The 21124-nt window shown below is 40.7% G+C and overlaps 1 long non-coding RNA gene across 1 annotated transcript in view; it reads right to left on the bottom strand.

Annotated features, from left to right (window-relative positions):
- Positions 1-19030, bottom strand: part of LOC138168127 (uncharacterized) — a 34156-nt gene extending 15126 nt beyond the window's left edge. Inside the window, exon 1 of the long non-coding RNA XR_011170036.1 lies at positions 18265-19030. This is a non-coding gene — a long non-coding RNA (uncharacterized lncRNA). The remainder of the gene's footprint in view (positions 1-18264) is intronic.
- Between the last annotated feature and the right edge of the window lie 2094 nt (positions 19031-21124).

The raw sequence follows: 21124 nt of genomic DNA, 5'->3' as shown, positions 1-21124 counted from the left end.
ACAAGTTGCTATAAATCTTTTTTTTTTTTTTTTTAAGAGCAGGCAAAGAAGACAGAACCCAACCATAGAAAGTTATTATGGGAATAGAGAACATTTGGGTTCATCTTCAAAGGAGGATACTGAAAGGAAAAAAAGCCTGTCCTACCCCCAAAAAGTAAAGTCAAATGGTCACCTGCAAAGAAAGAATTTATAGAAGAACTTTAAAAAGACTTTGAGGAATTTTTTTTTAATAAGAAGAAAAAACAAGAAAATTATGAAAAGAAAGCCAACCAACTAGAAAAGGTGATCTAGAATCTAAAGGAAGGAAATGATTCCTTGAAAATTTGAATTGGGCAAGAAGAAGTCAGAAAAGTTATGAGACCAAGAAATAACTAAACAAATATGAAAAATTGAAAAAAATGAAAAATAGAAGAGAAAGCAAAACATCTCATTAAAAAAACAAACGACCTGGAGAACGAATCAAGAAAACATAAGAATAATCAGACTACCAGAAAGCTACCATCAAAAAAAAAAAAGAACTTTGGGGCGGCTAGCTAGAGCAGTGAATAAGAGTGCCAGCCCCGGAGTCGGGAGGAAGCAGGATCGGTTCCAGCCTCAGATACTTAACACCCACACAAAATAACTGGCTGTGTAACCTTGGGCAAGTTACTTAACCCCAACTGCTTAAAAAAAAAAGAAAAGAATCTTGATACAATAATACAAGAAATAAAGAAACTTGTCCTGAAGTGTTAGAAAAAGAGGGAAAGGTAGAAATAGAAAAAAAAAATCCACCAATCACCACCTGAAAGAGATCCTACAAGGAAATCCCACAGGAATATTATAGCTAGATTTCAAAACCCCCAGAGCAAAGAGAAAATTTTATGAGTAAGAAGGAAAAAACAGTTCAAAAATATTGCGGAGCCACAATTAGAATCACAGAAGCCTAGAAGCGGCTACATTAAAACACTGCAGATCTCAGAACACTATATATCAAAGAGCAAAAGATTTGGGCTTGCAGCAGAAAATATCATTTCTTGCAAAGTTAAGCATAATCCTGAATGGGGAAAAAAAAATAGATATTCAGTGAATTGCCAGACTTCCAAAACTTTTTTTTTGCAAAAAGACCTAAAATCAACAAAATATCTGACATACAAGATTTAAGAGAAACATAAGGTAAACACGAAAGACTAATTTTAAGGGAACTCAATAAGGTCAGAATGTTTACTTTTTCTACGAGGAAATGTAAATTGTATGCCTAAGATTGTTATTAGCAATTGGGTAATTTTGAAAGAAAACATTGGGGGAGAGTCAAGTAGGAATGCGATAGTAAAAAGCAAACAGTCTAGGAAAAGGCAAAAAGAGTAATTATCTTATACAAATCAGGTGCAAGAGGAAGAAATGACACAGAGGAAGTACATGGGGGAAGAGAGCTGGTTAGTTACGGAACCCTACTCTCATCATGGATGGGTTAAAGAGGGAGCAATACATATATATATATCGAAGGAGGGCATAAAAGTCTTCTAAATTCAGAAAGAAATAAAATGCTAAGGGGATAGGGAAGGGAGAGAGGATAAAGGAGCGATCTTTGGTGTGGTGGTAGGTTAAGTAATAGGAGGGCAAGGTAGTGGGCAGAAGCAAAGCAGGCGTCAGGAGGGATAGGAAATAGGAGATGCACCGTAATGGAAATGGGAATTTGAAGATCATCCCTGCCCCCAATAGACCAAATGTAATCACATGGAGCCTGAGGTAGGAAGAGTTTGCTAAAGGATGGAGCAGAACCCACAGGAAGCTGGAAGTCAGAGCAGTTAGACAGAGTGAGGAGAGAAGAAGCAGACAAGTAGACAGCTAGGCTTATGGGAAGGCTAAAGGATGATGGTGTGGCTCCATGCTGTATTATGGTGTATCAACTTCTTTGCTGCTATGATGGATTTGACTTTTCTGGTACTGGGATTTGGCTTTCTGGTTTGGGGATTCAGTTTTCTGGTGTCTGAATAACTGTTTTGCTTCTGTCTTCTATATGAAGAGTCTGTTCTCTTTTGCCATTCTGAACTGTGCCACCATATTCAGAGTTGCCAATTGCGTTGGTGCTACATACACATAAACATAAAATAAAGATAAGGAGTAGATTTATGAAGGGGGGGAAGCATGATCTCAGACAAAGTTAAAGCTAAAATAGATTTAATCAAAATAGAAAAATAGGTAAACTATACTACATGTCAGCCATATTAATCAATATTGTTTTAGACTATTTCAAATAACTAGACAGTATAAGGTTAGAATATTGCTATGGTGTCGAAAACAATGAGTTGGTGGACTTAAAAAATGTGGAAAGACTTAGTCAATGAAGGAAGACATTATCCACGCTCGGAGAAACAGAGGAGAAGCATATGAATGTATATATCCACATAGGAGTATAATAATAGATATCTAAGTATATATGCATGTATGTGTATATGTATATATTGTATTATGTGTATGTGTGTATATGTTTACACACACATACATATATACATACACACGTACATAAACAAATACACATACATCCGAGCTCTTAATTGTAGCCGGGGAGTGGGGAGAGGTAGGGAAGGGGGGGGGAAGAAAGGGGAGAACAAAGTAAAAAAAGTGCACAGCAGAGAACAAAAGAAAACTTACAAGGAAGGAAAGAAAAGATGGACAGCTCAGAACATAATGTGTATTATTATTATTATTATTATTATTATTATACAGACTTTCTTGAAATGGAAATTTATTGCTGTATATTTAGAATGCTCTCTTACGTTCTGCTGTGGACATAGCAATGCTTTTTTTTTCTTTTCTTGCTTTGTATTTAAGTTTATAATATGTTCCTTTTTCTTTTCTTATTGAGTATTTAAGTTTAACATAAGCTAATTTTAAAAAAAAGAAAAATGTTTTTTTATCAATTACAACACAATTGAAACTATATTAAATAAAGGGCCCTTGAAGGAAGGATTAAATGAGAACAAATAACCTAATCCTACAGAAGAGCTGGATCAAAGAACCAATCACAGAAACAATGAATTATTTCATCCGAGAAAATGACAACAATAAGACAGTGCTTGCAATTCAGTCAAAGCAATTCTCCCAATACTTTAATCAACAAGAGAGAAAAAGAATAAATCAATGAATTGGGCATACACCTAAAAAAGTTTTGTTTGTTTGTTTGTTAGTTTGTTTTTAAGATCAGCAAATAAAAAACCAAAGCTAAACACAAAAATAGAAATTCTGAAAAATTTAAAATCTTAAAATTGAAAGCAAACATACCTGAAACAGGAGCTAGTCTTCTGAGACAGCTAAATGGCTCAGTGGATACAGCACTGGGCCTAGAGTCAGGAAAACCTGAATTCAAATTCGGCCTCAGACACTTAACAGCTGTGTGACCCCAGCAAGTCACTTTAACATCCTTTTGCCCTTAATCTACTGGAGAAGGAAATGGCAGTATCTTTGTCAAAAAAAAAAAAACCTCATGGTCCAAGGCATCACAAAGAATGAATTAGTCTTCTGAAAAGTCCAGCAAAATGGATTAACTGCTAGTTAATAAATATGATTTAAGGGAGAGAAACACCAAATTGCCAAGATCCATAATGAAAAAGAAATACTTAACAGTAAATGAAGAAGAAAGGGGGAAATAGTAGTATCATTTTGCTCAACTATATGCAAACAAATGTAAATGAATATTTCCTGAATCAGTTCAAATCTCAATTCATCCACAGGGTTCTCATCCCATGAAATTCTTATTCATGTTTCCTTTTCAGTCTTTTTATAACTTATTTGTAACAGTGCTGTAAGCCCTTGGGCTGTCCAGGGTCAGCCCTTCCTCTCACTATATAGCCAACTAACCTCATTTTTCAAATCAAACATGTCCTGGATGATATTACTTATAACACTTCTTTCTCTGATCCTATGGTGCTAGAATAAGTCATCACTGGAAACATGCTGCAGTTGGCTTACATTCACCATACATCTATAAATAAACCTTTGAAAAATGTAAAACATAAAAAACAAAGACCATATAGTATATGGTTTTAGGATAAAGAGCACATGGGTCATGGAGCTAATTTATCTTCCTATATCAGATACCTTAAATGAACTTGAACAGAGGGTTATATAATTACCTAAGACCCTAGATAATTCAAACCTTTGCCATCTGTAAAGCAGAGAAGTATAAGAAAAGCAATTCATAAATAGGCTGTGAAAATGTGAGTAGTTATCATTTATACATTCAGGTCTAGACTGTAGATTACACTGAGCAAGTCCTCAATTCTTATTTGCTGATGACTCCTATTTTTTACCCACATACACAAATATTCCTCTTTCCTGGAATGTCCTCCCCTGTACCTATAGAATCTTACCCTTCCATCAAGATTCAGTTGAAATTCTATCTCCCTCAGCCTTCCAGGATCTCTCCATTCTCTGAACTTCTGCAGCACTTAAAAGTGTACCAGGGGTGGGGAACCTGTGGTCAAATGTGGCCCTCTAGGTCCTCAAGTGAGACCCTTTGACTGAATCCAAACTTCACAGAACAAATCCCCTCAATAAAATGATTTGTTCTGTAAAACCTGGACTCAGTCAAAAGGCCACACTCAAGGACCCAGAAGGCCACATGTGGCCTCGAGGTGACAGGTTCCTCACCCCTGTACCCTATACTACCTGACATTTAACCACATTCTACTACCTTGTGGAGAAGCAGCTAGGTGTCATGAATACAGCTGGCTTCAAAACTGGGACATCTGAGTTCTGGTCCTACCATTGACATATATGCCTCTGGCTAGGCTACTTCACCTTTCAGTGTTCTGAAATAATTCACAGATCAGGTGTCAGTCTGCATCTGTAGGAGTTTCCTCCTGGAGGAGTTCTCTATACCAGTGAAATTACAAGCCGAGACTCTATTCCTATCCCATTGTCTTGTATTCTTTAACACAGGCTTCAGTCTTTCTTTTCTAATCTGATTGTATATTCTTTGAAAGTGACATTATAGGCTGTAATTTATGCTACAAAGTTATCTTGCACTAGTTCAGAGCTAAACAAATATTAGGTGTTCCATAAAGACTTCTTGATTGAAATATTACAGAAAAGTTCCTTACCATTTAAAGCCTTTCATCTTCCTTTCAGAAAGAAATGTCACAGAGAGCTAACCAATGAGTTAATTAATATGAAGCACTCTAAAAATATACAACTTTCTATTCACATCAAGCTCATTAGTGTATCTGAGATGAAGGAAAATCCTAAAATAGAAGTCAATTAGGCAACAGTCCTATTCCTCCTCTCACCCCAAAAATGTATTTTATGATCTTGAGCTATCATCTTCCCTTTCCTCTGCCAAAGAGTCATTTTATTAATCTCAAACTCACTAATACTTTACACACACTTTACTACACTAATGCTACTTTACACACTAATACTATTCTTAGCCATCAACAAACATCAGAACTCTTATGTACCTACATGAAAAGAATTTATAGCCTCTTCTGCCTTGCCTCTGTTCATAAATGACCCTATTCAATAGTAGTAGCCTATCATACATGCCTGCCACACACAGAGATGTGACTAGAGACGATGAACACAAAGGATAACACAAGTTACTATTAAAAAGTTACTTTTGAGGGGTAGAGCCAAGGCGGCAGAGTAAAAACAGGACCTCCATGCAGCTCTAGGTCCCACCACCTCCAATACACATAAAAAAAAAAAAAAGGACTCTAAACAAATTTTAGAGCTACAAAACCCACACAGTGACAGAGAGAAACAAACCTCCCGCTGAAGGAAGTCTGACAGGCCGACAGGAAGGGTCTATCGCGTGGGTTAGGAGCCGAGATCGGTCCCATGGGACCCGCATGGTTCTGGCCCTGGGGCGGCCCTGACCAGCAGCGGCTAGAACAGACTTCAGGAGGGCGAATCACCAGAAGCTGTGGCAGTTTCCAGACTTCTCAACCCATAAACGCCAAAAAGAAAGTAAAAGGTCAGTCGGAAACTCTGTCGGAACAGAGGGACGAAAAAGCTCGGACCCACCGACCCCTGCCCCCGGGGTGAGAGGTGGCGGAGGCATGGCGGCGGCTGCAGCTGCTGCCGCATGGCTGCTTCCAGAACTCCTGGCCTGCAGATCTTAGGGAGACCAAGTGACCGACCATTCAGAGGGTAATCGCTCTTGCTTAAATCTGCTTGGATCTAGATAATAGTCCTGGGTGGTAGTCCTGGGGTGTGGGGCCAGTGGGCCAGAGCTTATGGGGGCTGCAGAGAGGGTGCCCTCCTAATAGCTCCGGCAGCCACAAAAACCCCGGCGATTTGGAACATAGCTCTCTGCAATCTGGGAACAGAGTTCTACCGTGGCAAAGAGCTCAAAAGTCAAGTAATTGGCTGGCAACATGAGCAAGCAGAGGAAGCACAAACAGAAAGTAGAATGCTTTTGTTAAGGGACAAAAAGGATCAAAGCACAGAATGGGAAGAAGACAACAAAGTCAGAACTCCTGCATCAAAAGCTTCCAAGAAAAATATGAATTGGTTACAGGCCATGGAGGAGCCCAAGAAGGATTCTGAAAATTAAGTAAGAGAAGTGGAGGAAAAATTGGGAAGAGAAATGAGAATGATGCAGGAAAATCATGAAAAGCGAGGCAACAGCCTGCTAAAGGAGACCCCAAAACATACTGAAGAAAATAACAACTTAAAAAACAGAACTACCCCAAATGGCAAAAAGGGCCCAAAAAGCCAATGAGGAGAAGAATGCCTTAAAAAACTGAATTTGCCAGATGGTAAAGGAATTTAAAAAACTCACTGAGAAGAATAACTCCTTCAAAATTAGAGTGGACTAAATGGAAGCTAATGACTTTATGAGAAATCGAGATACTATAAAACAGATCCAAACAAATGAAAAAATAGGAGGCAATGTGAAATATCTCATTGGAAAAACCCCTGACATGGAAAATAGATCCAGGAAAGAGAATTTAAAAATTATTGGACCGCCTGAAAGCCACGATGATCAAAAAAGGAGCCTAGACACCATCTTGCAAGAAATTATCAAGAAAAACCGCTCTGATATTCTAGAACCAGAGGGCAAAATAGAAATTGAAAGAATTCACCAATCGCCTCTTGAAAAAGATCCCAAAAAGAAAACTCCTAGGAATATTATAGCCAAATTCCAGAGTTTCCAGGTCAAGGAGAAAATACTGCAAGCAGACAGGAAGAAACAATCTGAGTACTGTGGAAACACAATCAGGATAACCCAAGACCTAGCAGCTTCTACATTAAGGGATCGAAGGGCTTGGAACGTGATATTCTGGAGGTTAAAGAAACTAGGTTTAAAACCAAGAATCACCTACTCAGTAAAACTGAGTATAATGCTTCAAAGGAAAATATGGTCATTCAGTGAAAGAGAGGATTTTCAAGCATTCTTGATGAAAATAAAAAAACAGAGCTGAACAGAAAATTTGACTTTCAAATACAAGAAGCAAGAGAAGTGTGAGAAGGTAAACAGGAAAAACAAATCATAAGGAACTTATTAAAGTTGAACTATTTACATTCCTACATGGAAAAATGATCATTATAATTCATAAGACTTTTCTTCAGTATGAGGATAGTTGAAGGGAATATATGTGTGTGTGTGTATATATGCATACATATATGTATGTAAAGAGGGCATATGTATGTATGAACATATATGTGGGTTGCGCGTATGTATGTACATGTACACATAGACACAGGGCACAGGATGAGTTGAATATGAAGGGATGATATCTAAAATAATAAAATTGAGAGTTGAGAGGAACATATTAGGAGGAGAGAGGGAGAGATTAGGGTAAATTATCTCCCATAAAAGAGGCAAGAGAAAACTGTTACAATGGAGGGGAAGAGCAGGAAGGTGAAAGGGAAATGGGTCAACCTTACTCTCACTGAATTTGGCTTAAGGAGGGAATAATATACACACTCAATTGGGTTATCTTACCCTGCAGGAAAATAGGGGGGAAGGGGATGAGAGGGGGAGGAGATTACAGAAGGGGAGATGATAGAAGGGGGGGCAGATTGGGGGAGAGGGTAGTTAGAAGCAAACACTCTTGAAAAGGGACAGGGTCAAGGGAGAAAATAGAATAAGTGGGGGGGGCAGGATAGGATGGAGGGAATTATAGTTAGTTTTTCACAATATAACTACTATGGAAATGTTTTGCGGAACTACACACCTACAACTTATATTGAATTACTTATCTTCCCAGTGGGGGTGGGTGAGGAGGGAAGAAGGGAAAAAATCTGGAGCTCAAAGTTTTAAAAACAAGTGTTTTTAAAAATTGCTTTTCACATGCAACTGGGAAATAAGATACACAAGCACTAGGGTATAGAAATCCATCTTATCCTACTAGAAAGCTGGTAGATTAGGGATTAGGGAAAGGAGTACTCATTAGGCTTGCTATTTTGGGATGGGGGTAGTGGAAACATGGGGAGAAAAATTTGTAACTCAAAATCTTGTGGAAACGAATGTTGAAAACTAAAAATAAATTAATTAATTGAAAAAATTACTTTCATAAAAAGATAAATACTTTATTATCATTTTCTTCTGCCATGTTAAACTTGTACATCAAAAGGGCATCATAGCATAAATTCTATCAACATCCAACCTCAGCACTAGCACCTAAAAACCATGCCATCTTATCTGTGGGTACATAAAACATATTTGGTGATAATGCAAAAAGATTTGAAAGTGAATTCCTTCAGATAAAAATTAAAAATTCATCTATTCTTTCCCAGAAAATGTACTGAGTATCCACGATATGCAACACTATGCTGTAGCCTGTGAAATAATTAGGCAATGAAAACTGCTTTTAAAACAAGTACAGCTTTTATATTTTCAAGTAACAGTAAGGAATTCTGCTAAAGTTGGTGTTTAGTCAATTAGTTGTGTCCACCTCTTCATGACCACTTTTGGGATTTTCTTGGCAGAGATACTGTAGCAGTTTGTCATTTCCTTCTCCAGCTCATTTTGCAGATGAGGAAACTGACTTCCCCAGGGTCACATAGCTAGGGTCGGAGGCTGGTTTTGAATTCAGATCTTCCTGACTCCAGGCCTGGCACGCTATCCACTGTACCACCCAGCTACCTAGACTCTGCTAACGTAGAATGAACTGAATCTTAAAACCATAATACTTGTTAAATTATTTGTCAGAGAGGCAGGTAAATTTAAAGTCAAGTTCAGGTCTTCCCTCAGACACATACTGGCTATGTGACTTATGGGCAAGTCATTTAACCTCTTGATTCTCCTAGGGAAATCTCTAAATAGAAAATCACAAAGGAGTTGCTGATCTGCACTGTTAGAGGGGATTCAAGTAAAAGGGGTTCCCTATATCAATGAAACCAGAGGTCTTTCTCCTGCTTCCCCTAATAGTGTCACCCTTGGCTAACTCATTTAACCTCTTGAACCTCAATTTCCTTAACTGTAAAATCACGCAGAGCTCTAAACCAATCATAATACAAAAGTCTAATTATACACAAGTGATGGGATCCCAAGAACTGAGACACAGTTCTTCTAGATATGTACCAAACTACAAAAATCAATGCATCTACAAAGAATCACAGAATGTTAACCCTAGAAGGGACCTTGTAAATCACTTACTTCAATACTCTTATTTCACAAGTGAGGAAGTCCCCTAATCTCTGTGATTCAAATGCCAAGAAAATTACGGTCCCTCATTCTCTTTCTCCCTAGTTTTATCTTAGACCAGTTTAGCTTTAATTCCCTTAAGCCCCTATCGTACTCCATCTTCTGTATTCTGCAGTCTTGAACCCCAATACATTGTTAAATGTCCCTCCATTCTAAAATTTTTCCTTTCACTCTCCTACTTTCTGTTACTCAATGAAATCTTGTTTTGTTCAGTAGTTGAGCCCTGTCCAAGTCTGTGTGATCCCATAGACCACATAGCAAGCGAAGCCGTTCTATCCTTTACTATCTCTCAAAGTCTATGTAAGTTCAAGTTCATCGTTCATCGTTTCCATGACACCATCTATCCATCTCATCCTCTGCCATCCCTTTTGCCTTCTACCTTCAATCTTTCCCAATATGAGGTTCTTTCCCAATGAGTCCCGTCTTCTCCCTGTATGGCCAAAGTATTTAAGCTTCAGCTTCAGTGTTTGACCTTCCAGTGAATAGCCTGAATTAATTTCTTTAAGTATTGATTGATCTGACCTCCTTGCTGTCCAAGGGATTCTTCTCCAGCACCACAATTCGAAAGCATCGATTCTGCAGTGCTCAGTTTTCTTTATACGCCAACTCTCACAGCCATACACTGCTACTAGAAAAATCATAGCTTTGACTATATATAGACCTTTGTCAGCAAGACGATGTCTCTGATTTTTTAGTATACTGTCCAGATTTGTCATAGCTTTCCTTCCAAGGAGCAAATGTCTTTTAACTTCATGACTGCAGTTGCCATCTGCAGTGATCATTGAGCCCAAGAATATAAAATCTGACCCTGTTTCTACTTCTACCTCTATTTGCCAGGAAGTGATGGGACCAGCTGCCAGGATCTTAGCTTTTTTGATGTTAATTTTCAAGCCAGCTTTTCCATTCCCCTCTTTCCCCTTCATCAAGAGGCTACTTAATTCTTCTTCACTTTCTGCCATCATAGTAGTAATCATCTGCATATCTGAGATTGTGGATATTTCTCCTGGCAACTCTAATTCCAGCTTTTGATTCATTCATTCATCCAGCCTGGCATTTTGCATGATGTACTCTGCATATAAGTTAAATAAATAAGGTGACTGTATACAGTCTTGTCATACACCCAATGAATAATGTTTCATGTCCAGTTCTCACTGTGGCTTCTTGCCCCGAATCCATATTCCTCAGGAGACAAGTAACATGATCAGGTACTTCCATCTTCTTGAGGGCTTGCCACATCTTGTTGTGATCCACACAAGTCGAAGGCTTTAGTGTAGTCAATGAAGCAGAAGAAGATGTTTTTCCGGAACTCCCTTGCTTTTTCCATGATCCAGCAAATGTTGGCAGTTTGGTCTCTAGTTCCTCTAACTCTTTGAAAACCAGCCTGTTCTTCTGGTAATTCTCAGTTCACACATTGCTGTAGTCTAGCTTGCAGAATCTTAAGCATGATCTTGCTGGCATATGAAATGAGTACAACTGTTTGGTAATTTGAACATTCCTTGGCATTGTCCTTCTTTAGGATTTCCAATACACTGGCCACTGTTGAGTTTGCCAAATTTGCTGGCATATTGAGTACAGCACTTTAACAGCATCCTCTTTTAGGGTTTTAAATAGCTCAGCTGGAAGTCCATCCTCTCCAGTAGCTGTACTGTTAGCAATGCTTCCTAAGGCCCATTTGACATCATTCTCCAGGTCTGGCTCTAGATCAATAAGCACACCATTGTGGTTATAGGTGATGCCAAGATCTTTCTTGTATAGTTCTTTTGTGTATTCACGCCACCTCTTCTTAACCTATCCAGCTTTTGTTAAGTCCCTACCATTGTTGTCTTTCATCATGTCCATTTTGGCATGAAATGTCCCCTAGATATCTTTTATTTTCTTGAAGAGATCTTCTCTTTCCTATTCTATTGTTTTCTTCTGTTTCTTTGCATTGCTCATTTAAGAAAACCCTCTTATCTCTCTTTGCTATTCTGACGAATTGTGCATTTGGCTGAGTATAGTGTTCCCTTTTGCTTTCCTTCTTTCCTCAGGTATATGTAAAGTCTCATCAGATGGCCATTTTGCTTTCTTTTTCTCTGAAATGTTTTTTTGCTGGTGCCACCTATACAATATCACAAAAGAAATCTTACTTTCTTCTGAAGAGATCACATTCCTTGCCATTGTTTTCCCCAATACAAGAGCTTTTTTTTTCCCCCCCAAATCATGCATGCCATCAAACAAAGTGTCAGGGAAGTCAGCATCTTCCTTGCTCTCTCCATAGCCACTTCTAAACCATCCCTCTGGCAATTTCCAAGCTTCGCTCTTTTTTCTTTGAAATTCACACAACTTGTCCAGGTCCTAATTGTTGCTATTTACCAGCCTACAAGAAGCTATTCCTTCTCTTCCTCAACAAATTCAATCTCTGGCTCAGAATTCCTTTTCCCTGCCAAAAGACGTGTTCTCAAACCTGGTGACTTTAACAGAGCTGTTAATTATTTTTCAAACACCCTGTGCTCTCACAAGTCATATACCTCTTCAATTCCCATGAACACCATGTTCATGCTATCTTAGCCACCTACAGAAGTGATCACACCTTACTTAAACCTAACCATCATCACCAAAATCAGTTTCACCTCAAAGATTTTAAACTCAGAAATTACCCCTCTGATAGGTGGTATTGTGGATAAAATGCTGAATTTGGAGTCAAGAAGACCTGAGTTCAAATCCTGCCTCAGACATTTATCAGCTGTGTGACCATGGGCAAGTCATTTAACCTCTTAGTGCCTCATCTGAAAAATAAGGATAACAGCACCTACCTCCCTGGATTGCTGTAATGATAAAATGAGATAATGATAAACTGCTCTGCTAATCTTCAAATGCTATGTAAATGCTAGCTAGCTATTATTTTTCATTCCTCAATCCTTTAACTTGTTCTTTGGCCTCACCATGAGCTCTCATCTCCCGATTCTTCCCTGCTCTTCTAACTGACCCGTTCTGACTTCACTTTCCTCCCTTCACAATCCTGACCAGTTAACCGGTCCAACAAGGCGCCTTGTTCCATTCTGGAACGCCCTGTGTCTTGTCCTGCTAGTCCTATGCTGTTCGATCCTAGAGGCAGGGTCCCTTCCTTCAGTACTTCCCACACTGTCTCCCACTCTGGACAATGTATAAATGCTAATGAGGAAGTACAAAGTTCTCCACGTTAGCGCACGACAAATCTGTACAGGGCCCTCACAGCTTATGGCAATTCTGTGGGTCATTAGTGTCTCCTTACAACAACTAACCGTCCCACATCTCTCTCCTCAGACCTCCACCTGGAACCCCAAGTGTCATGTAAACTTACTTAGAAGGTTAAAGCTATACCTTGTGAGCTCCCTCATATCCCTTAACCCATACTTCAAAATCTCACTAGATCTTCCCCAACCACTCCTTTGTTCCAGTCAGAGGATGATGATGTTATTCCCCCACATCTCAGAGAATCCAAGAGTTGGAAAAAACTCCAAAGACTGTAGGCCAAATGGTGCCTACAGAAAATCCTCTACAACAGAGGTGTCAAACTCTCAGGCCCCATGACGCTTCAAAACTTTCAAGTGTTAATGGAACCACTTAGAAAATGTTTAACAAAATAAATGAAACTACAGCAAAACACAGATAAGTTAATTTGCAAAATCTGTTTCTATTTGAATTTGATACCACAGCTCTAGCAATATACCTGACAAGGAGACATCAAAACTCTTTTTGAATACCAATTAAAGGAACCCACAACCTCCCAAGGATGCCCATTCCTTTTTCATATACCTATGATAGTCATCCTGTTCCCTGCTGGATATCTCGTTCAGGAGCCTGCCCTCACCTTGTGTGCCCTCTACTCAATTTTCTTCTAGCTCTATCTACCAGCCCTTTCCTCGCTTTCAGAAAACATTGTCCCTTATCCTTAAAAACAAAAACAAAACCAACCTTCACTTAACAAAGCTATCCCCTCAGCAGTATCAATCAATACTTCAGGAAGCATTATTAAGCACCTACTGGGTGCTACCAGGAACCAGGCTAAGTGCTAAAGATACAAAACAAATGAAATATTCTGTGCTCTCAAGGAACTTAAGAGTCTATAAAGGAAAAGTATGTGTGTGTGTGTGTGTGTGTGTGTGTGTGAGAACATCTATAAACAGAAGTCAATAAATACAATATAAATTATTATTATAATTACCATTAAAAATTACTACAAAACAAATACAAGGGGAGACATGGGGAAGCAAAAGGCATCATAGATGGTGGCACATGAGCTGAGCTTTGAAGGCAGCTAAGCATTTCTAAAAGGACATGTGTGAGGAACATCAATAAAGCTAGTGTAGCTGAACTATTTAGTTATCTTAAGCAGTGTGTAAATATATATATGTGTGTGTATATACATACACATTATACACGATCATATATACATATACACACGTGAACTAATTAGCCTGGAAAGGTAGGCCAGACCAATTTCAGAAAAACCTGGAAAGACTTGCATGAACTGATGCTAAGTGAGGTGAGCAGAACCAGGAGATCATTGTACACAGCAACACTGTGAGATGATTGACTGTGACAGACTTAGCTCTACTCAGGAATACAATGATCCAAGACAATTCCAAAAGACTTATGTTGGAAAATGCTAACCACATCCAGAGAAAGAACCATGGAGTCTGAATGCAGATCAAAGTGTCTTATTTTTACCTTTTGTTTGTGTTTTTTTCTTTTTTGTGATTTTCCCCTTTTACTCTGATTCTTCTTTCACAACTTGACTAATGTGGAAATATCTTTAATACGATTGTACATGTCCAGCCTATATCCGAAGGAGAAAAATTTGGAATGCACATTGAAAACTATCTTTACATTATAAGGCCCGGGGGGGGGGGGGTTGGGGGGGGAAAAGAGGGAGGGGGAAGGAATAAAATACTATTAAGAAGGAAGAAAAAAGGTAGGCCAGAGTCAGGTATTAAAAGGTTTTAAATGCCAATTCTCCAATTCACCAATTCATTATTCACCCTGCTCATTTGGGTATTATCAATGTTCTCCTAAATGCTAAGTCTGATAGCTTTCTTCATTCCATGTGCTTCTTGACTTTTCTGAACAATTAGACACTGCTGACCATCTGCTCTCATCTTCAGTCTCTTCTCCACTGCTTCTATGACATTACTGTCTCACCACTTCAAACGGTACAATTATAATCTCTACACAAAAGAATGATATCTGAACTCCAGGCTCCCCCATCTCCAACTATATGCTGTGCATATCCCCCTAGATATCACATAGGCATAGAAATGGAATTCATCACCTTCTTCCCTTAAACCTGCCCTTGCTCCCAACTTCCCTATTTCTGTTACTAATAGCATCTTCCTAATCACTCAGGTTCAAAATTTCAATCATCTTCAACTCTTTTTCCTTATCATCATAGTCAGCTTCCCAAATCCTGTCAATTCTACTTCCAACACATTTTATATCTGTTTATATCTGTCTCCTCCTCTCCATTTCTCTACCACCAGTACACATCACTTCTCACCTAAACTATTATAATGTCGTCCTAACTGGTCTCTTGTTTATCATATAGTTGTTAGGATCTTACTAAAACAGATCTTAACATCATCACTTATCTGGTCTACAATTTTCAGTGGCTCTGTTGTCTACAGAATCAAATCCAAGTCTTTAGCCAGGAATTTAAAGCCCTCTACAATCTGTGCCACTCCTACCATTCTAGTGATTTACTCCCCTTTCCACAATCTATTCCAGCTAAATTAGACAAAACTGCTGTTCCCCAAATTCTACATGTTCTCTCCCATTCACTTCCCTTTCCCTTTATCAGAGGTGAGCAATCCATCTTTCATGCTCTTCCTTAACTATGCCTTTCAGAATCCTTCAAGGCTCAGCTCAAGCAATACCTTCTTCCTCTTGAAGCCTTCCCTGATCTCCCCAACTGAAAGTACGATGATAAGATTTAAAGATGGAAGAGAACTAACAGGTCACCTAGTCAACACTCTTTCATTTTACAGCTGAAAAAACTGAGGCCCAGAGACGTCAAGTCATTTCCCTAAATCACAGAGGTAGGATCCTGGATACGGGGTTCTTTGCACACTACACCTAGCTGCGTCAAATTTTCTTAATATAATTTAACTAGATCTCTCTCCTTTCTCAAGCTCTCACTCTATAAAAATATTGTCTCTCTCAATATAATGGTAAGTTTCTTGAGGGCAAGAGTCTATGACATCTGATGTAAGTACATGTATATATGTTTATGTATACAATACACTTGCATAAAATATATCCCATTCCATCTCATCTCTGCCAAAAGACTGCTCCCCCCGCCCTCGCCTTGTCACCCCCACTCTCATTTATCTTTGATCTCACCCTGTGATTACTGACTACAAACGTGCTCATGTCTCATCCCTGCCACCTACAAATATCCTCAAAAAACAAAAATCAAAATGTATCACCCTCAAACAACCCTCACTAGGTCCATCCATCCCCGCTAACTATCATATCATATCTCTCCTGGTTAAACTCCATGAGTCACCCATCTACAATAGCACTTCCTCTCCTCTCACTTTTCTTAAATCTACAACCTGGCTTCCAACCTCATTGTTCAATTGAAACTGCCCTCCCCAAAATTACCAATGCCCTCGTAATTGTCATCTCCGATGGCCTTTTCTCAGTGATCTTTATTTCTTTGCAGCCTTTGATGCTGTCAATCACCCTCTTCTCATTATTCTCTTCTCTCTTGGTTTTTTGGGCACTACTTTCTCCTGGTTTTCCTCCTAGCTTTTTAACCACTCCTCAATCTCCTTTGCTAGATCTTTATCCAGGCCATGACTACTAACAGGGCTCTGTTCTGGGCCCTCTTCTCCCTCTATACTATTTCACTGGGTGATTTAATCAATTCCTATGAATTTAATTTTTATCTCTATGCTGATGATCTCGAACCTAACTTCCCTGCTGACCTCCAATCTCACATCTCCAGTTCCTTATTATACATCTTGAACTGGATGTCATATAGACACCTTAAATTCAACATGTCCAAAAACCCTTCCCCCTTCCAAACTTCCCCCATTACTGTCAAGGGCACCCCCTAGTCCCTCAGGCTTCAACCCAGATATCATCCTAATTCCTCATTACCTTTCATGACCTCATAGGCAGTCTGTTGTCAAAACTTGTCAATTTCACCTTTGCAACATCTCTCAAATATGCCCCCTCCTCTCCTGTAATACTGCTACCACCCTTACCTACTCACACCTGGACTACTGCAATTACCTGTTGGTCTGCCTGATGCTGATCTCTCCCCATCCCGTCCTTCCCCCATTCAGCCACCAAATAATTTTTGTAAAGCACAGATCCAACCATAGCACCACCACCAGCCCCAAATGTCCCCCCTCCCCATCACCTCCAGGATTATAGATAAAACCCTCTGGTGTTCAAATTCCACCATAACCTCACCCCCCTCCCTACCTTTTCAGTCTTCTTATTTTCTAAATATCTTATTAACATATCCCATGACTTTTCCATCCAGTGGCAATGGCCTCCTTACTGTTCCATGAACAAGATACTCCATCTCTCTACTGTGGGCATTTTCACCATGCCTGGAGGGATTTCCCTCCTCATCTCTGCCTCCTGGCTTCTCTGGCTTCAGAACTTAGATAAAATCCTCTGTTGGCAGGAAGCCTTTCCCTATCCCTCTTAGTTACAGTGCTTTCCCTCTGTTGATTATTTTCTGTTTTCTGTATCTAGTCTGCTGTACTAGTCTGCATGTTGACTCTCCCATTAGACTGCCAACTCTCAGGGCAGGAACTGTCTTTTGCCTTTCTTTGTAGTCTCAGCCCTTAGGACAGAGCCTGATATTATAGTAGGTGCTTAATAAATGCTTATTGACTTGTCTATTCATGTCCCCAGTGTTTGGCAGTGTTTTGCACAAACCAGGGCCTTAATAAATATTTAAATGGTTTGTGACAGTTGCTGCAGTTGTTGTTTTTTTTTTTTTTAACAAAGCACTGAAACAAAGCCCCACTATGATGAAGCCTGTCCCTAATGTTAAAAGCAGGATTCTGAGAAGCAAAAACTAAGCTGCTACTAAGTAACATATCCTGCAGGAAAATAAGCCCAGCTCCTAGCGATAGGACATCCGAAGGAGCCACGCATGTAAATTACCAGATTGCTAAACAATTAATCGTTTGCAAACTTCAGCCAGGGAACATCTACCAAACAAGATCACTGCCTGTAAAGTGTAGTCCCTAGGTCTACCACATTTTAGCCTCAGTGATCCTACCTCTTGGTATATTTTAATAACTGAGCCTAGAGCTACACCTCCAGACAGGAGTTTACAAATGTACTGCAGAAGCTTTACAGCGCTCCTCCCACAGGTGGGAAGGAAAAAAAAAAAGGAATGAAATAATTTTGTTCATCAAATCTGTACTCTTAATTTAGAGGAAAAACCCTTCTCCCCGCTTCCCATCATTACTCAGAGCAGAAAAGATTCCTTATACTTTCCCCTGGAGCTTTACAAATTCGGAAAGTGCTTAACGCAACCCCCGCCGCCCCACCTCACCCCCCCCTACAGCTGTGAAGTACTGTGTGCGCCGGGCCCTCGTCCAGGGGATGGGATGGACCGTCAGTGTCCCAATCGCTCTTACCTGGGGACGCAGCTGGGACTAGAGCCGTCGATCTCCCAGGTGGCGAACAGGTTCATGGGCACAGGCGTGTTCAGGGTGCCGGGCCCCGCGGGGAAGCTGAGCCTGCCTTTCTCCGCCATGGTGCAAGCCGGCCAGATTCTGAGGGCCAAGCCCCTGTCCCAGCTGCAGCCTATCCCCCGAGCCTGGGGGTGGGGGAGGGAAGGACGGTAAGCTGGCGAGGCCCTCGTTCGGTGCGGCCCGGCCCGGGTCGGGGCTTACGAGAGAGAGAGAGAGAACTCGGGTAACACTGCCGAGGCTGCGGAGGGACCCAGGCTGGAGACTGTAGTCCGAAGCGGGGGTGGGGGATGGGGGATGGGGGGCAAAGGGGTTTACATGGCTATGGCTGGCCGCGGGTCGGGGGAGGGGAAAGGCACTTCGACCCCACACAGCTGGTAGGAGAAAGTAGTGGCCGCTCGGCGCGCGCTCGCCCGCTCAGTCACAGCAGAGACCGAACAGCAAGAAGGACTAACCAGCGGTCGAGACTCCGAGCCCCGCCCCACTAGCTACTCCACAGCCGTAATCAGAAGAGACCACAAGCGCCTGCGCACTGAAACTAGACAGAGGAAAAAAGACTACCAACTAGAGAGTAAGCAGTCCCCTCCAAGCTCCTCAGTTGCTTGGTAGACGCCCCGGCGTCGATCCGATTGGCTGAGCCCACTTTGAGCTCACGGGTCAACGAACCAATCAAGACCCAAGTTGATCGCTCGCCGGAAATGAGGTACAGGACTGGTTGTCTTCCTCCCTCTTCTATCCCTCATTCTCAGCAGGCTGCAATAATCCGTCCTTTTTGCTCCGTGCCCCGCCCATCTCGGGCCTTGCCCTAGGCTGCCCGGGCCGGCCCCATCGGCACGCCCTTGCGTAACCCGTGCCTGCCTTGAGGGTTAGCGATTGGCAGTTTTCGTGGGGAATACTGCACCTGGCGGAGCCGTTTATTTGTGATTTACTAAACTGCCTAGTCTTAGACTTAACTGGAGCGCGGTGGGGTGAAAAAGAGACCCAGAAAGACTTCGGCACTCCAGAGGGTTGGGTCCCAAAAAGTCAGAGAGGGCCTGAGAAGCTTAACTCCTGCGAACAGGTTAGGTCAGAGCAGCCCCACCCCGAGGGAGCCGCTAGGACCATAAAACAGCTCAATAGCAGCTGTGGAGAGGTCAACACCAAACAATTAGAGGATGGTTTACCTAAATGATAAATGGCCCAAGGATATAAACTGGCATTTTTCAAGGGAAGAAATACGAACTGATTCACTAGTAATCACAGCAGCAGTTCTCAAATTTTTTTTGGTCGAAGACCTCCCCTTTCTGATAAATGTATTTGAGGACTCCAAAGCGGTTGTTTTTGTATGTGGCATATATCTACGGATAAATTGATAAATTTAGTTAGTTCTGGTGCCTTCCCTCTGTTAATAATTTCCTACTCTGTATATAGCTTGTTTGTATATTTTTGTCGTCTCCCCCATTAGATTGTGAACTTTCTGAATGCAGGGAGTACTTGGTCTATTACCTCTTTTTATATTCCCAGCACTTATGGTAGTGTCTTGGTCTTTATAATTGTTTATAGACTGATTATTAACATTGTAAAATAATCAGTCCATTACATTTTAACACAAATAGCATTTTCATGAAAAAATTACTATTTTTCAAAACAGAAAAATTTAATGAGAGTGGCATTGATTTATATTTTTGCAAATCTCTTTAATGCCTGGCTCGATCGAAGATAGTTGAGTTCTCATATATTTCTAACTTCAATCTGTTTTGATATTGTTTTGGTTGAAGTATGTGAGGAAGATCCAGCTTCGAGTTGGAAAAGGGAAGAATAATAGCTATTTCAGAACTGTGGATCATCTTGTGCTCAAGATACCCTTGCCAGCCACCTATAGTTTCACAGAGCTTGCCTTCCCCATGACCAAGAATCTTCCACAATTCATCCCCTTTCCAGGTGTAAACATCTGACTGACTTCCTGGGACAGCTCTTCCTGAAGTTGTACTCTTTGTGGACACTGATAGCCAGCCTACCTGAACTCACTTCTCAAGTACTAGCATACTTCCCACCCCATCCCAGTGATTCTGAACCCTCCCTTGCATTGTTCAGACCCCAGGCTCCATCCCCCACTGACTTATTCCCATTCCCTTCAAAGCAGTGCTGTGTTCTCTGGACATAAGTAATGAAGAAGATTTCATGCTAAACTTTTTCCTTTTTTGTTCCAACTGGCCTCTCCTGATGATAGATCTGCCCTGGCTACCGTTTCCAGCACCGGATTGCACTTACACTTATACTCCTGGCTCACTGGTTGTGGTGGGGGAGTAGGATTACTCCTTGCTCCCCATTGGCATTTTCAGGTTCTTCCTCTACCACCATCACTCAATAACCTCTCTTCCTTTAAGATTTATTCAATCCATATTTCTAAGCAAATCAAGACTCTGGTAACTGTTGTCCATAGACCCCCAGGAGACACTCTTGTTCCTTCCTCAGTGAGGTCATCACCTGGCTCACAGTCTTTCCTCTGCAACTCTTGCTGTCATACTAGAAGACTTCAACATACATATTTGTATTCCATCAAACACCATAATCCCTCAATTCCTCAATGGACTCATTCCTCTACCACACAACAGTTGTACACAGAGATAGTCATTCCTTTGGTCTTGCCATCGAGAGTTCTGAAATCTTCTTCTTAACTGACCATAAGGCTTTCTACCTCTCCTTCTGTGTTCCTTTACCGAACCATATTCTTCCTCCACACCATGACCTTAAAACCCTTGACCCCTCATTCCCCCCCCCCATGCCGTCAGACGTGCACTAGCCAAGTCACTCTCTTCTCTTTTCC

Source organism: Petaurus breviceps, unplaced genomic scaffold (assembly GCF_028583685.1).
Source record: "Petaurus breviceps papuanus isolate PSGF00001 unplaced genomic scaffold, PetGlider_PUasm1.0 351517, whole genome shotgun sequence".
In the NCBI taxonomy this organism is placed as follows: domain Eukaryota; kingdom Metazoa; phylum Chordata; class Mammalia; order Diprotodontia; family Petauridae; genus Petaurus; species Petaurus breviceps.
Note: the sequence above shows the minus strand (reverse complement) of the source record. Positions and strands in the feature narration are given on the sequence as shown.